At 35.1% G+C, this 16,710-nt stretch overlaps 1 protein-coding gene and 1 non-coding gene across 5 annotated transcripts in view; both read right to left on the reverse strand.

The window, feature by feature from the left end:
* LOC145297615 (chordin-like protein 2) overlaps positions 1–16,710 on the reverse strand; it is a 126,036-nt gene that overhangs the window by 78,762 nt on the left and 30,564 nt on the right. The window lies entirely within an intron of this gene.
* On the reverse strand, positions 2,744–2,850 carry LOC145298113 (U6 spliceosomal RNA). Its single transcript, XR_013870398.1, has one exon. It is a non-coding gene; the product is annotated as a U6 spliceosomal RNA (small nuclear RNA).

The following is a 16,710-nucleotide window of genomic DNA, read 5'->3' on the forward strand; positions in this document are numbered from 1 at the left end:
AGAGACAGGCTCGAAAAATATTGGAATCGTCCCATCACTATTGAAACATGTCAAAAAAGCAAATGAATGAAAATAATGTGGTGGATCTTTTTTTTTTTTTTTTGTTCAAAAAAATGATTAAAAAAATGAGGTATTTGAGTTTCTCTAAAAAGCAAAACTAATGAGCAAAATAGAATTTGTACGTCCAGATCATTTTTTTTTATTTTGACCTGTATAGATAAAAAATGACAGCAATATGGTTTCCCTCCCATTACATTAAAATAAAAAGAAAAAAATTCATAGGAAAAATAAAACTCTGTAACGAAAATGGTCTGATGGTCAAGTGGTAGGTGTATCATAAAGTGGCCATTAAAAATGAAGATCAGAACTTTAATAATTCAACTTACTATTTTTCGAAGCTTATAACTACTTGAAAAATGTGATTCAAACTCTAATTTTTTTTCAATTAAAAGAAACACAGACCAAATTTTTAAAAAAAATAACAGGTTTAATAGCAAATTATGCAATATTTATTTTTTTTTTTTTTTAGCGGTTTTCTTAAAAAAAAATATAAGGAAAATCAACATATTTTGACTTGCTTATAAATATATGTATATATATAAATGCCAAAAATCACTTACTTACAAAAATATACAATTAAATGGGTAGTTCCATCCTTAATTGTTAAGAATTTATCCATATTGATATTTTAAATTCCATATATTTTTTAAATAAAAGGATTTTTTAAAGCGAGGGTCGTAGAAAATCGCATTTTCGCAACGTGTTTTGCGCGAAGCTGCTCCTGCTAAAATGAAATTTATGAAATACGGATGAGTCCAAGGGATATAAATAATGTCTCTTTTTTATTGCGTGTGTTAACCAAATTAGTATTTTTCATCCTCCGTATTTAAAAAGGAAACGCACATTTACTTATAAGTTTTTCCCCTAGAACAAAAAATCCGCTTCGTCGATTTTTTTAAAATTCTTTTAATGAAATACGCGAGTTTTTGATTGATATATTTTAATACTTCTTTATCGACTAAATTTGTTTTTTTTTAATATCTAAAAAAAGAAAACATTCAATGAAATAGAAATATTTGCCGTCAGCGTCTGGTATTTACTTGACGATGTAAGCCTAACATGAGCTTTCATTAAAAAAATATCAAAGTGTTTTTTTTTTAAACTTTGGACTCTACAGGTAAATTTCCAAAAACTATTCTTTTTTTTGTTTTAAATTAGAATATTTTCTTTATTGATCTTTTATTTTCAATTTGTGATATATGAAAGTTTGGCACATAAATTAATTATTAAAATTTTAATAGACATTTCAAAATGGGGGGGGGGGTAATTTGAAAAAAACAAACGTTTCTCTAAAATATCATATTTGGTTTATTGGAAAGAGCATAGAATTTCACATTGACCTTGAAAATATCGTAAAAATTGAACCAATACAAATATTTTGATAGATTTTTAAAGTTTAAAAATTGAAAAATATTTAACTCGTAAACTTCTAATGATTTTTATAACGTAAAAAAATGGCTGCCTGAAGGCACGCCGGCATTTTGTAAACATTTTGTAAACACTGATTTTTTAAAAAATAATATTTCTATTATTTTTTAAACAACTTTAATAGTTTATTTTCGAAATATATTGCATACAGAAAATAAACAACCCACTTTAAAAAGAGAAATTATGAGTTTTTTTATATTTTATTCGCAGTTTTCTGTTAGGGGTGTCAAAATTTCCTCCAAATTTCTGATATACCTAGTCAAGTGGTACCTTTTAAACAATGATTTTATGCCTTTTTTTTATTATTCAGACTTTAAGAGATTCACTTTTTCCCCTCATCAGATCAGAAAATTCACAAAAAGATTCTTAGAGTTTCCAGATGATTCACAATGAATTCAAAGCATTCCTTTGAATCAAAATGATTTGAGATGATTTAAGAAGATTCTGAATGATTCGGACAGATCCCTAGAGATTCAGAAAATATTCCAAAGAGTATGTAACGTGGCTGTAACGCTCGAACCGTCGCCTAAATCTAAACGCAAATTCCATGACCAAACCTCCTTTTTAGAACTACCAGCCCGTGGAACTGTTTCGCTGGTCTGCTTCCTAGCTGACTACAAGATGGCCGTCTTCATGCCCAATGTGAACAAATTCTTGTTGAGCCGCCTCCCTTAAATAACCCATTTCTACCCCATTTTCACCACTAAGCATTACTATGATATTGTCTCAGCGACTACCGCATACTCATTAACCTTTGACCTTGAGTGGCTTTCGGGCCTCAATGTGACGACTCCCATGTAAAAAAATATAAAATAGACGTTAAACTGAATATGATTCTTCTTTTTGTTATTATATACTCACTAGGAGTTACCATCAGGGATTACTCCCTGATAATACCCAACAGCGTTCTCTTAAGTCTGTGTGACAAGCCTGCCCGGGTTTCCAGTACTCCATACCTTTTTCGATGAGCTTTGCGAACTACTGTGCCTCACCGTAATAGTCGCTTACCATTGATTTCTCGTTAGCAACGAATGTTAATCTTCACTGGATATCATGTGGCAATAAGTCTCCTCAAATTACCAGTACATTTTGCACTCATCCAATGGAAGTTTGTTCAACGTTATACCTCTTCGGATCTTCCATACTCCTTGACTCTTCACGACTATTTCGTGTGGCATCAACCGGGGCTGATGTCTTTCGGAAGCTGCGGCGGGCGTGGGGGGGGGTCGCTTTTTCACTTCCGTTTGATTCGTGTTAGGAAATAGAAGGCCTCACATATTTGCATGTCATCTTTGCGCAGGGGTCATGCAAATCTCCTTTATATCGTTTCAATTTTAATGCATGTACTGTCGAAGCGAGTACATATTATTATTTACTCACTAGGAGTATTCACACAAGCCATCATCAAAGATTGCTCTTTGAGAACAACTTGGTGTTCCCTGGAGTCTGAGTGAGAACAAGTCTCCCCAGATTTCCAGTACTCTCCACCTCTTTCGATAACCTTTGCAAAAGAATTTGCATTATCGCAACAACTTCTTACCATTATTATTATTATTATTATTATTATTATTATTATTATTTGTACTCACACGTGCCATCATCAGCGATTACTCACTGACAATAACAAGTGGTGTTGTCCGAGTGACAACAAGTCTCTCCAGATTTTCAGTGCTTTCTATCGCTTTCGTTATTTTTTGCAAATGATTTTGCGTTATCGCAACAGCCGATGACTATTGACTTCTCACTAGTAAAAGTCATTGGTATTTCCTGGATTTTACGTGATAAAAAGCCTTCCCGATATCCCAGTATTATACGCACTCTTCCAGTGGGGTTTTCTTATTCTCCTCGATATTATTATTATTATTATTATTATTATTATTATTTGTAGTAGTAGTAGTAGTAGTATTTATTATTGAGTGCTTTTATTTATGTTTGGAAAAATCCAGGTACTTTTATACTGATTGTTTTATTTTTGAATACGCCAAAAGGCGTGTCGACGAAATAGGAATAAACCACTTGAACGCAGAAAGAGAGTTAAACGATAGTAAAACAGACAGCGGAGAAGGGAAAACAACATAGGGGATGGGTGGGGTGTGCTCATCAAAAGGTGTCGATGGGGAAAAAGAGAACAAAATAATAACAAAATCAAAGCTAAGGAAAAACGCATACACACACACACACACACACACACACACACACACACACACACACACAAACACACACACACGGCAGGGTCCAAAGGGCAGGTTTTATATTTTTCCATTTCATCTCCGTCTACCCCCATCTACCCACTTCGGCACGCTTCAGCGCCTCCCGTCACAACCCCAGTGGGTGTCTTCGGATGGCCGTCTCAATGGCGCAGAATTGAGTAGGTCGGAAATTAAGCCGGAGACATTCAAGTTGAGAAGCCTGTTCCATCTTTTGGTCGACCTTTCCCTGTGAGTCTAGCTATGCCAGCCCCTTCCCCTCTCACGACCACCACCACACATTATCCTGCCCTTTTTTTATCGCTCATTTTCTACTTTTCTTTTCAGCTCTTCTCTTTCTTCATTCTCTCTCTTTTTTCCTATATGAAACTCTTTCTTTTGTTGTCCCTTTCGTCTTCAAATCTTCATCTTTTTATCTTTCTTCACTTTCGTTCAATCTCTCTCTCTATCGATTTGGAATTCTTCCCTCTCTTTCATTCCCTCTCTTTCCCTTATATTTTCCTTTCGTTCAATTTCTCATTTTTAAATTTCCGCTTCTTAATCTCTCGGGTTTGTATTACTGTACACATAGATTCGAAAAAGTTGTCAAAAAACAAATATATAACAAATAAATGTTATCAAAGGTAAGATAAGTTACTTTTCTTCCAAACTGGATATATTTTTCGTGTTTTTATTCAATGTAACATGTTTATTCAGCTCGAAAAACATACTGTGTTTACCGATGTATTGGAAAATTATAAATGGCGCCCGACTTTCTCTTTAACACGGTAAGTTTGGCAAAAGGTGTTATGAATAATAAACTAGACAAAATACTATTAAACCCCACCGAATGTATGTCAACCTATGTCACGGTAACATATATTGAGCGAGTTTCTAACAGTGTTTTGTCTAGTTTTATATTTATAGCACCTTTTCCCAAACTTACCGTGTTAAAGAGAGAGTCGGGTCCCATTTTGAATCTTCCAATACATCCGTAAACACAGTATGTTTTTCGAGCTGAATAAACATGTTACATTAAATAAAAACACTGAAAACATATCCAGTTAGGTAGAAAAGTAACTTATCTTGCCTTTGATAACATTTATTTGCTATATACTTGTTTTTTGACGACTTTTTCGAATCTATGTGTACAGTAATACAAACCCAATCTCTCTCTGTTCTTACCTTAATTTGCACATTATATATATATATATATATATATATATATATATATATATATATATATATATATATATATATATATATATATATATATAGTAATGTGATTGATAATTTTAAATTCAAATTAGAATTAAAAATTAAATTAAAAATCTGTTTCATAAGAAGGAACAACAACAAGTCAATAATTTGTACGATCGTTTCGGAAACGATGTTTTTATTGTGATAGACATTAAGCCACGAACAATAATTTAGACATATAGTTTTTTTTAAACAAAGTCTCCTCATCAGCAAAAGTATTGGGTGGGCTTTTTCTTCTTATATTATATATATATATATATATATATATATATATGTGTGTGTGTGTGTGTGTGTGTGTGTATGTGTGTGTGTGTAAAAGACACCATAAATAAACCTAGCAATTTTTAAGTAAGGCAGATGTATCTTAATTGTTCGCCTTTTGAAAACCGTAATTATCGTCAATGCATTCATTTGGATGTTGATTGTAGCTTATAAATCTACTAACCCCCTTTATATATATATATATATATATATATATATATATATATATATATATACGCACACACAGATGACTGCCACAAGACAGAGCATACAGTACACTTCAGGCTTTTACATCAAAGTTTTCCCTTTTCCTAGATGCATGTCTTAACGCAAACTTCGAATGCATTCTCTCCTAGTGAATTAATGTGCCCCCAGACACCAACCTGAATTTTTTACGACTCTGCGCGATACATACGATACAAACGCTCACCCATCTGATACTGGCCAGGCTCATCGTTGCTTATCTTAGCTGTAATACCAAAAAGGCGGTTGGTTCTATACAAAGCCTTCACGACTATAAACAAACCATCTCTGTGGATTTCCAAACAACTTAGTTGCTGTGGTGCAACCTCATACAGCGAAATCGACGGGAAAGTGTCAACGTGCGTTATTTTATAATATATATGTATATATGTGTGTGTGTATGTGTGTGTGGTCACGAATAGGCTCCTATATGGTTGATTATTTTAAAAAACTGATTACATATAATGATAGAAGATGTATCGAGACACAGTAATGGGTATGTTTGATCTAGCAGAACAGTGGTTCATTAAGATTGTGGGGTCTTCGTTCGCGCCTTGTCCACAAAGTATGGAAATAAAAAATTTTAAAATTAAACAAGAACGTTTACAAGTGTTTTTGATATAGATGTACATAAGAATACTTTGATAAGTCTGTTTTAACTTAAATAGGGGTTGTATAATAAAATTGTCGGGTCTACGTTCGCACCGGGCCTCCATAGAATGGAAATAGGCACAAACTTTAATAAATACTTTTCATATCTATCTGCGTAAGTATACTTTGATAAGTATGTTTCAGTTTGAAGAAATATAGTATAATAAAATTATGGGGTGTTCGTTCGCGCCTGACCTCCATAGAAGGGAAATATGTCACAAAGTTTAACAAGCTTTTTTAATATAGATGCACAGAATATTGTGATAAGTGTTTCAGTGTTAACAGGTATGGTATAATAAATTATTGGGTTTATCTATTTTATTTTTACTTTCATCATATTTTGCTTTGGTTTTGATACCCCCAAATTCAACCCAAATTTACAACCCTTCTTTTTCATAACCTATCATGCTTTCATAAATGAGAGTCCATTTTCTGTATGCTGTTTTTGAACCCAGTCAACGACGGGTAGTTTTGCTAGTATATATATATATATATATATATATATATATATATATATATATATATATATATATATATATATAATTATTACCACCCTCTTCTTCATTTTTGACACGTCTACCTATTTAGCTCACTAGTTTTCTTTTCCTTTTCCCTTTCAAATCTCTACTTACCTATTTTTCTTTTATTGTTATTTCACCCCAAATAAGGTACAGTGTCACTTTGACGTAAGATGCTACTATTTGGTACTGAATTTGCAGTGAAACTATGCAGGGAATTGAGTAGTGAGATGTCTGTGCATATTACGCTTGCACTTTTGCGTGTCAGTACAGTCAGGTACACCAGAAAGAATTCCAAGGGGAAAAAAAACTTCTGGAGTAAAAAGCTTTCTGGTGATATCTATAAGGTGAGGGTGAGATTATGCTGCTTGCCGTGTTAGTTCGGGATTTTTATTTTATTTTATTTTATTTTTTTACGTGGAAGTCACCACTTATCAAGGCCCGGAGGCCACTCGGAGATAAGGGTTATTGCGTGTACAGTAATCAATGGGACAATATCGTAGTAATTGTTAGTAATGGAGATTTGATAAAGTGTCTTACTTAAAGGTGCAGTTTATCAGGAACTTGTTTATGTTGGACTTGAAGACATCCAAGTTGTAGTCTGGTGGGAAACAGGCAAACGGAAGAGAGTTCCACAGGCGTGCAGTTCTAAGAAAGAAGCTTTGTTCATGGAATCTATGTTTTGATTTAGGCACAGATAAAGAGTAGGGAAAATTATTGACAGTAGTTTCAGCCAGACGGATGTATTTCGTGAAAGATTAGCGAGGGGGAGACCAGAGATTGGAGCTCAGACGAGAGCTTCCCTTGGAAACAACGATAAAACAACGACAGGCTCGCAACATCCCTTCTGTGGGAGAGAGGTTGCAGGGAAGAGAAAAGGGCATCCCCCACCAGGCTAAGAAATCTACCGTGTACTCTGTCAATAGGCTGTTTTTAGCATCTCCTGCCTGCACAGATATGGCAGCAGTACTCCATCCTTGGACGTACTTGGCTTTTATATAAATAGAGAATTGCATTAGCAATGAGATATCTACTGGAGCGGTAGAAGGTCCCACCATTTTTCCAGCGACCTTGGCAACAAATTTGATGTACGTGTTCCATTTCAGATCAGAGTATTCACATCGAGAGGGTACAAGTGTTTTCAGTTCATCAAAGCACATTTGATTAAAATACAAGTAAAACCGGCACAAGTATGCAACATTTCTGCGACGGGACAGAGGTTGGAGCTTGGTTGATAGTGCGATTTGTTTTTGAACCCTCACTAGTAGTGAGAAATAGGTGCCAGGTGCACCAGCACAGATGTGGCAACAATACTCCTTGCATGGGCGAAGGGTAGTCTTATAAAGATAGAGAATACTCTCAGGTGTTAATAATTTTCTAACACAGTAGAGAGAGCCCACCTTCTTCACGGCAACCTTCGCAATTCTCTAAAAGTATTGGTTCCAATTCATGTTGTCTGTGAATGTTAAGCCTAGGATTTTGAACGAGGAGCTTCCAGGTCTTGTATCATTAGATAAGGTTATAAGTAGGGCGAGGACAACAGCATATTGTTTTTATTGTTTTGACTCTCGGGAGTGTATCCGTTGATACCTTATATGCTTTTATATATAGATATATATCGGTTGATTAACTGTGTCTAACTGCGTCGGATATATACTTGAGAGTCGAAAGAATGATAATACTCTCTTGTCATAGCCCTAGTTATTAGTGATTAAGAAGCTTTTTTTCGTAATTATTAAAGGATAAAAGCTTAGTCTTGGCAGCATTGAATGTTACTACCCATTTATTTCCTTATTCCACTACAGACTGCATGATAATCGCTAAAAGCCATTTAATTTTATCTTGTTTAATAAAGACATTTAATTACTTAATCACGATTACACCATTCAATTCCAAATAAAAACGCCATTAAAATCTTACTGCAATTCTCAACTACGTACCTATGTGAACTGAGAATGTCTTACCTAAACAACAACAACAATAACAATACAAATAAAACGTGAAAGACTTAAAAATATTGAAGAAGAGTTAGGAGAGTGTCTCTTTCACATTCGCCCACGTATTGCAGCATTAGTTAAAAAAAAAAACTATCCCTCTGACATGGGTGATATGCACGTTCAGAGATTACAGTTAGGATAACTGCAGTAGAACGAGCTTACCTAAATCCATACTCTCGGTTAGAAAGAAGTTTCATATCTATGAAGTGGTGAACTAGTGCTTGATTAAGGTCTCAAAAGGTTTTGGCGTAGAGAGCAAGAAGGCTAATGAAGCGATAATTGAGTGGGTCAGTTCTTTCGGCAGAATTCTTGAAAACATGTACCACAGAAACAATTTTCCACCAGTCAGGAAAGCAGGATTCGGTAAGGCACTTGTGTAAGAGTTTGGAAAAAGTTTGGGAAACCTTAACAGAGCTTTTTTTTTAATAGGAAATTGAGAGGAGATCAGGTCCACACGGCTTCGATGTATCTAGTTTTTATAACACGAACACGGGAAGGGGTGATTTTCATTGAGTGTAGCTTCTGTCCGATAAAGAAAATCTGGGAAGGAGTCGTTTGCTGGGTCCAAAGTGGAATTGGAGGCAAACAGCCGGACAAATAGGTTAGTCTTCTTGGTTGCCATGGAAACAACCTCAAAATTGTTGCTGATGAGGGTCTTGTTGACTGCCTATTATTTACTATACTGTTATAATCTATCTATTAATCTATCTATCTATCTCGCAATTATCTTTTCTATATAATAGCTTGAATTAAAATTTAAAATGAAAAAGCCAAGTATCATTTCGCAATTTTGCTTTAAACAGAAACATTCATTTTGAATGCGCCTGTAATATCAAAGAGCCTACTGTTGATTTTGTATGTTGTGCCATGCGACTTGAGTGGTAATAAAACTTCCCAAATGCACTTGTGGTGTTAGGCTGTGTAAGGTGTTAACTTTAGTCAAAATAATCTATTCTTTCTTCCATTGGATTATTTCGATTATCGATACTTAACATTTCGATACAAAACCTATCTCAGAACACTGTCAGGTACATAAAGTAGATCCCTGAGAAATTTACAAAAAATCGCCCCCGCCGTTTGGTAGTCCATACGGAATGAACTCACCGACATGGAATATATATATATATATATATATTTATATATATATATATATATATATATATATATATATATATATATATATATATAAAGCTGAATGTCTGTGTGTGTGCGTGCGTGTGTCTGGTCACGAATAGGCTCCTACATGGTTGACCATTTTTAAAAACTGATTACATATAATGATAGAAGATGTATTGAGACACAGGAATGAGTATGTTTGATCTGGCAGAACGGTGGTTCATTAAAATTGTGAGGTCTGCGTTCGCGCCTGGTCCACAAAGTATGGAAATAAAAAATTTAAAAATTAAAAAAAAGGTTTACAAGTGTTTTTGATATAGATGTACATAAGAATACTTTGATAAGTATGTTTTAACTTAAATAGGGATGGTATATTAAAATTGTGGGGTCTGCGTTCGCGCCTGGTCCACAAAGTATGGAAATAAAAATTAAAAAATGAAAAAAAAGGTTTACAAGTGTTTTTAATATAGATGTAATAAGAATACTTTGATAAGTATGTTTTAATTTAAATAGGGATGGTATAATAAAATTGTGGGATCTGCGTTCGTGCCTGGCCTCCGTAGAATGGAAATAGGCACAAACTTTAATAAAGACTTTTCATATCTACCTGCGTAAGTATACTGTGATAATTATGTTTCAGTTTGAAGAAATATGATATATTAAAATTATGAAGTGTTCGCACCTGACCTCCGTAGAATGGAAATATGTCACAAAGTTTTACAAGGTTTTTTTTTTTAATATAGATGCACAGAATATTGTGATAAGTGTTTCAGTGTGAACAGGTATGGTATAATAAATTATGGGGTTTATCTATTTTATTTTTACTTTCATCATATTTTGCTTTGGTTTTGATACCCCCAAATTCGAAGCTATCTCTTTACAACACTTCCTTTTCATAACCTATCATTACTTTACTAAATCAGAGTTCTTTTTCTGTAGGTTGTTTTTGAACCCAGTCAACGACGGGTACTTTTCTTTTGCTAGTATATATATATATATATATATATATATATATATATATATATATATATATATATATATATATATATATATATATATATATATATATATAACGCACGTTGACACACTGGTTTTCATTAGCATCAAAGTTAATTGGCGACGAGTGAGGTCAGTACTAAATAGATGACGATTCGGGAATGAATGGATACCGCGGTGGGTATTTTTAGGTTAGTGGTTAGTGACGCGTTTAATCCACTAGGAAAGATGCACCCTCAGTCTTTGTTAAGACGTGCATCTAGAAGGAAAGTTTGGTGTATAACCTGCTGTCTACTGCTTGGTATGTCTTGTGGCAGCTATTACACTGACTGAGATCAGCAGTTGTACTAGGGAGTGTGGTTGGTTGTGCACAAAGCTTTCACCACGAAAAATAAATCTTTTTCGTTGATTTCTGAACATCCTAGTTTTTGTGGCGGACTTCATGCGTCGAAATCGATGGGAGTACCTATCCTACACACACAAACACACACACACACACACACACACACATATATATATATATATATATATATATATATATATATATATATATATATATATATATATATATATGTTGTGTAAACATATATATAACCCAAGCGCTGTTTTTGTATTGAATTTTCACTCTCTCCCTCAGTTGGCAATTAATATTTCTCTCTCTCTCTCTCTCTCTCTCTCTCTCTCTCTCTCTCTCTCATAGCAGGAAGACCCGACGTTGTCCAGGATTGAATGAGAATCAACAAATGTTCTGCTGTCCTGTATTTTTATTTTCATCGAAATCGATGATAGCTCATCGATTGATTGGCTGGTCCATTTAGGAACACCCTTCCCCGGAGGAAGCTTCACGTGCTTCGCCGCATTAGTGTACATTGCACAGCTGAGAATCCACTCTTGATTTTATAAAATTATTTGTAAATAATGACTTCACTTAAAGTTTAAGATGCAAAAGTCAAGTATCATCGTTCAATTGTGCTAAAAAAAAAAAAGAAACATTTCTGACAAAGCGCCCTGTCTTATAAAACAATCTACAATTGATTTTATAGGCTAGACCTTTCTGCTTATGCGGTGAGAAAACTTCTCAAATGCACCTGTGTTATTACAGTGTATAAACGTGTTAAACCCGACTTTTTTTTTTACACAGTGATCACCACTCATCAAGGCCCGGAAGCCACTCAGGGATAAGGGTTATTGCAAGTACATTACGTTAGTGTGGAGATTTGATGACTTCCTTTTTAATTGCATTTTTTTGATTATCGATTATCGATACTTATCAGACGTAATCCGACACAAAACCTATGTATGAACACTCCCAAACATCTCAACTACCTTCGTGGGAAGTATTTTAAAAACTCGGCCCAGCTGTTTCGGAGTGCATGAGGAACTCGCTTACACACACAGTTTGAGAACTGGCTTTATTCTGTGTAGGACGAACTTTTCGTACGTCACCTGACGAGGATTTGTAGCTATAACCAACCATTTTTCAAAAGCATTAGTATTTTCATTGTCACGACATTGTAAATTTGTCTATATCAATGAAAAGATATCTTGCTCTTTTATTGAGCATTCTTAATAAACTCGTAAAATTCGTGAGTTTTCTCTCTTGAATACATTATATATATATATATATATATATATATATATATATATATATATATATATATATATATATATACTTCAGAATAAAATTATCTAACAATCAACTGGTATGGAAACCTGTGATTATAAGTTTTACAAGATATTATAAGATAGGTTTATAAGTTTTATAAGTTTTACAGGTTGAATGTTTGATAAGTTTGATAGAATATTACTGCCAGTAATATCTTGTAAAACTTATATATTGATGAGTTGAGGGCAAAATAGATTCACTAATTAATATAATATCTAAAGTGATTTATTTTGCGCTACGAAACAGACACTGTGAAGGATTGTAAATGTCAACTGAATTAAAGGAATAAATTATAAGATGGTCAACATCATGAAATCTGGAATATAGACTTTTGTCATTTATTCATTATATTGCTCTTTAATTACATTGAGCTTCTTTAATAAGTATTGGTATATATTATAAGGAAATAATATAGATTTCCACACACACACACACACACACACACACACACATATATATATATATATATATATATATATATATATATATATATATATATATATATATATATAAGAGTAGGTAGTAGTTTGTTTGAAGTATTGTTGGTAAAGATATATATATATCTTTTTTAAGCCAATTACCGTTTTGACCTTGTTTGTTTTTCTTTTTTACTTCATCTTTTTCGGTCTTCCTCCGCATTGTTTTTGGCTTTAAAAAAAAATATATATATATATATATATGTGTGTGTGTGTGTGTGTGTGTGTGTGTGTGTGTGTGTGTGTGTGTGTGTGTGGCCTAATTGCGTTGACACACCAGTTCTCGTCAGATTACCGAAGTTAAGCAACGTTTAGCCTGGTTAGTACCGAATGGGTGACCATTTGGGAATTCTAGGCGCTGTATATGCTCTCCGCATATCTCGGCATTTGTTTCCAGTCGTCCTGTACATACGCTTCACTTGCCACAATGTCGACTCAGGTGAGGTCTGGATGGAGATTACATACCTCCTTCCACAAAAATTTCACGCGCAGGTCGCCCTACGTTTGTATCCATAGTCTGTCAAAGACCGGAGGGGCCTAGTAAGCACTTTTCCTCTTTCATTCATTATTAAATTCACTCTTTATATTAAACCTTTTCTATTCCTCGCTTGTAATTTTAATTTTCAAGTACTGCTGACTCTCTTTCTCTCTATATATATATCTATCTGTCTATCTATCTCTTTCTCACGCCACCCTCACTTTTCATTTCCGAATCATGTTAATCGTTCTAGCTTTCTTTCTCTCGATTCACTCTCATTTTCAAATCGTCCCTCTTTTTTTTAATCTATTAATCTATTTCTTTTTTTTTTTCCGTCCTACACACACACTGACAGCTAATTGCACACCCCGTCGCCAGCACCTCCTCGTTCGTCGTCGTCGTCGTCGTCGTCAGTCTCGAAGGGAAAGAATCGGTCTCAACCCGACTTTTATGAGTTTTTGCCCGTCTTCACTATCACGTTTCTCTCCCGAGAAACGATAGCACTATTAGAGACATCACCCTCGCTGAGCCGCCTAAAAGTCTAACGGGATAATGAAATGTTTTTTTGTCTTTTTGTAAAGGACGCATGTGTGGGTGTGGGTGTGTCGCGAAGGGCTAACGACGGCTCAGCTGGTCGTGGGTAAAAAGGGGGAGGGCAGAGACGTCGGCGGAGACAGTAAAATAAATATAAACATGCCTATTTAGAAAAAAAAAAGTCACAGTGGTAAGTAAAATATAGGAGAACGAAGTCACCGTTCGGACAGAGAAAAAAATGGGTCTAACATAAATGGATGACAAAAGAGAGGGGGTGGGGAAACAAAAGGAAAAAGAATAATTTGGTCAATATTTGGCCGCTGTTTTACAATCTGTCATTGTTCTGAGGGGGACAACTCTATTTTACTAAGAGATTCGTTCATTTTTTTTCATCTCATAATTTAGGACGCTAATAAGCTGTTAGTAAGTTTTCATCAGCGGTTTACAAAAAATATGCTTTTGTTTTTGGTTCTTTTTGTTGGAGGTGGGTATTCAGTAGTAGACTTCGTATAGTTTTTAACAGGTGCGTCTGCAGTTTAATTTAATTACCGTTTTGGCCTTCGGGACAAAATCAAAGTGCAGTATCTGTTCTTCAGATGCTGCACTTCCTTGTTCTCTGTCAGTGGAGGAGAAATCCTTCACGACTGAGACAATTTTAAATTTTTGTTCCTTTTCTCCGCATTAAAAAACGACACTGGTGTTTAACTCTGTCCCGTGGTGGGGAGGCATTGTAAATAGGAATAACGTGCCGACATTAACTGAGCAGAAGAACCGCTAAATATTTAACCCCCCCCCCCTAATATAAACAAATTTTTTGTGAAATATTAAACGCTACTTCTGCCCAGTTTATGTCGGCAGGTTACTTACGGAGAAACAGGTAATTAAACTGCAGAAGTACATACTAAAAACTATACAAGTTCTATAACTGAATACCCTTCTCGCAAAAAATGAACGAGCAACATAAAAGCATGCAATTCTGAATTTTTTAGATGAGATGTGAATGTTTGTGTTATGTTGATTAATCGGACTATTATCCTCATTTTGGGTGTTATTAGCACAACGTTGCGGTCGCTGCAACGTGCGACCTTCTTCGGGTGTTGAAAACATGCTTCTTTTTCTCTACAAAGGAAAAGAGGGTTGTCTCTGCATTACACGAATTCGAAAGCCAACCCACTTTTTCTTAGTAGAGAAAAAGAATGTTTTCAACACCCGAAGAAGGTCGCAGGTTGCAGCGACCGCAACGTTGTGCTACTAACACCCAAGATGAGAATAATAGTCCGATTAATCAACATAACGCAAGCAACATAAAAGTATGTTTTTGTAAACCGCTTGTGAAAATTTACTAACAGCATTATTAGCGTCCTAACTTATGAGATGAACATATGTGCGAATCTCTTAGTAAAAGAGAGTTGTCTCCCTTAGAACAATGACACTTGTAAAACAGCGCCAATATTTGTTTCTAGTGAAAATCGCCATTAACGCACGGATTTTCAAGAGACATTTTTTTTTTACCACGGTAATTTCCCAGTTTAAGGTAGATAAAAAAAAAAAAACATTTTGAACTATAATCATGATTTATATAATTTTCTTGAGTAAAAACAATACTTAACAAATGCAGGGTGGTACGATAAAATTGTCGCCCTATGAAAGATGGCATGATTCCATTTACGTTTGATCAAAACCGATTTCCTTTTTTTTTTTGTTGCAGACCATCTACTAGTTAGCCAGTTGTGTACAAATCTCAAGAGCGATAGAAGCCTTCTATCATGTTTGAAAGGGAAAGTGATGTTCAACGAGCGAGATCGAAGATGCGTCGCTGTACAACTCATGCTCTCTAGCGATCCAACTTATGACAACTGGACCATTGCCTGCATCCTCAAAATACAAATTCGGACGGGTCAACGCTTGAGGGCACAGCTACACGCATCGGACGACCCACGGTTATGGTCTTTGGTGTGGTTTACAAGTGAGAGCCACATCATGCCACCTCACATCTTCGAAGTCTTCCTGGATGTGCTGAAGAGTGTGGCGATCTCCTGGTGCAATCAGGTGGCCGGTGGCAAACACTGTGTGTGGGAGCAAGGCTCTGAGCCGGCCCACAAGTCTGAAGAGACACAGGCTTTGCTTCAGAAAGAGCCTCCCTGACTTAAACCCGCTGGACTACTTCGTTTGGTCATACGTCGAGAACATCACCAACATGACCTCCCACAACACCAAAGCCAGCCTGATCGTCCTCATCGACCGAGTATTCGCCGAGCCCCCGCCGGCATATGTGGAAAAGTCATGCTCCCAGTTCCGGACATGTATTGAGGCTGTTATTGAGATTTAAGGCGGCTACATTGAATAGATGTAGTGTTGTTTTCTTTAAGGCGACAAATTTATCGTTCCACCCTGTATATTAATAATATTTAACGAAACTGATTCATCGTTTGTTTTTATTTATCTGAAAACAAAAAAATGATTTAAAAAAAAACATTATCTAAATATCTGAGAATGTGTGTGAGGACACTTCTTAACCTATATACTTAAAGAATCTTTGATCTTAAGACTTGAGATTTGGTATATAGGGTCTTCAGACATGTGAAAAACATTTCAATCTGTTTTCATCCGGAAAAATGCGCTGCTTAGTTGCCAAAATTGAAAAATTGGTACGTGGGTCTCATAGGATTTTTTTTTATCTATTTGCTGACTGTTTCACGAATGCGCATGGGTTTCCGTGAAACATGACAGCTTCCGAATGTTAAAATTAAGTAACTATGAAAATATTTTGTAAAGATCGTGTGAAGCTGGTCTGGTCTTTTTTTTTTTCTATTGCTGGACTTTGAAATTTAAATTGTCGT

The sequence above is a fragment of the Euprymna scolopes genome, chromosome 18 (genome assembly GCF_053919585.1).
Source record: "Euprymna scolopes isolate OS-2025 chromosome 18, ASM5391958v1, whole genome shotgun sequence".
NCBI classification, from domain to species: domain Eukaryota; kingdom Metazoa; phylum Mollusca; class Cephalopoda; order Sepiida; family Sepiolidae; genus Euprymna; species Euprymna scolopes.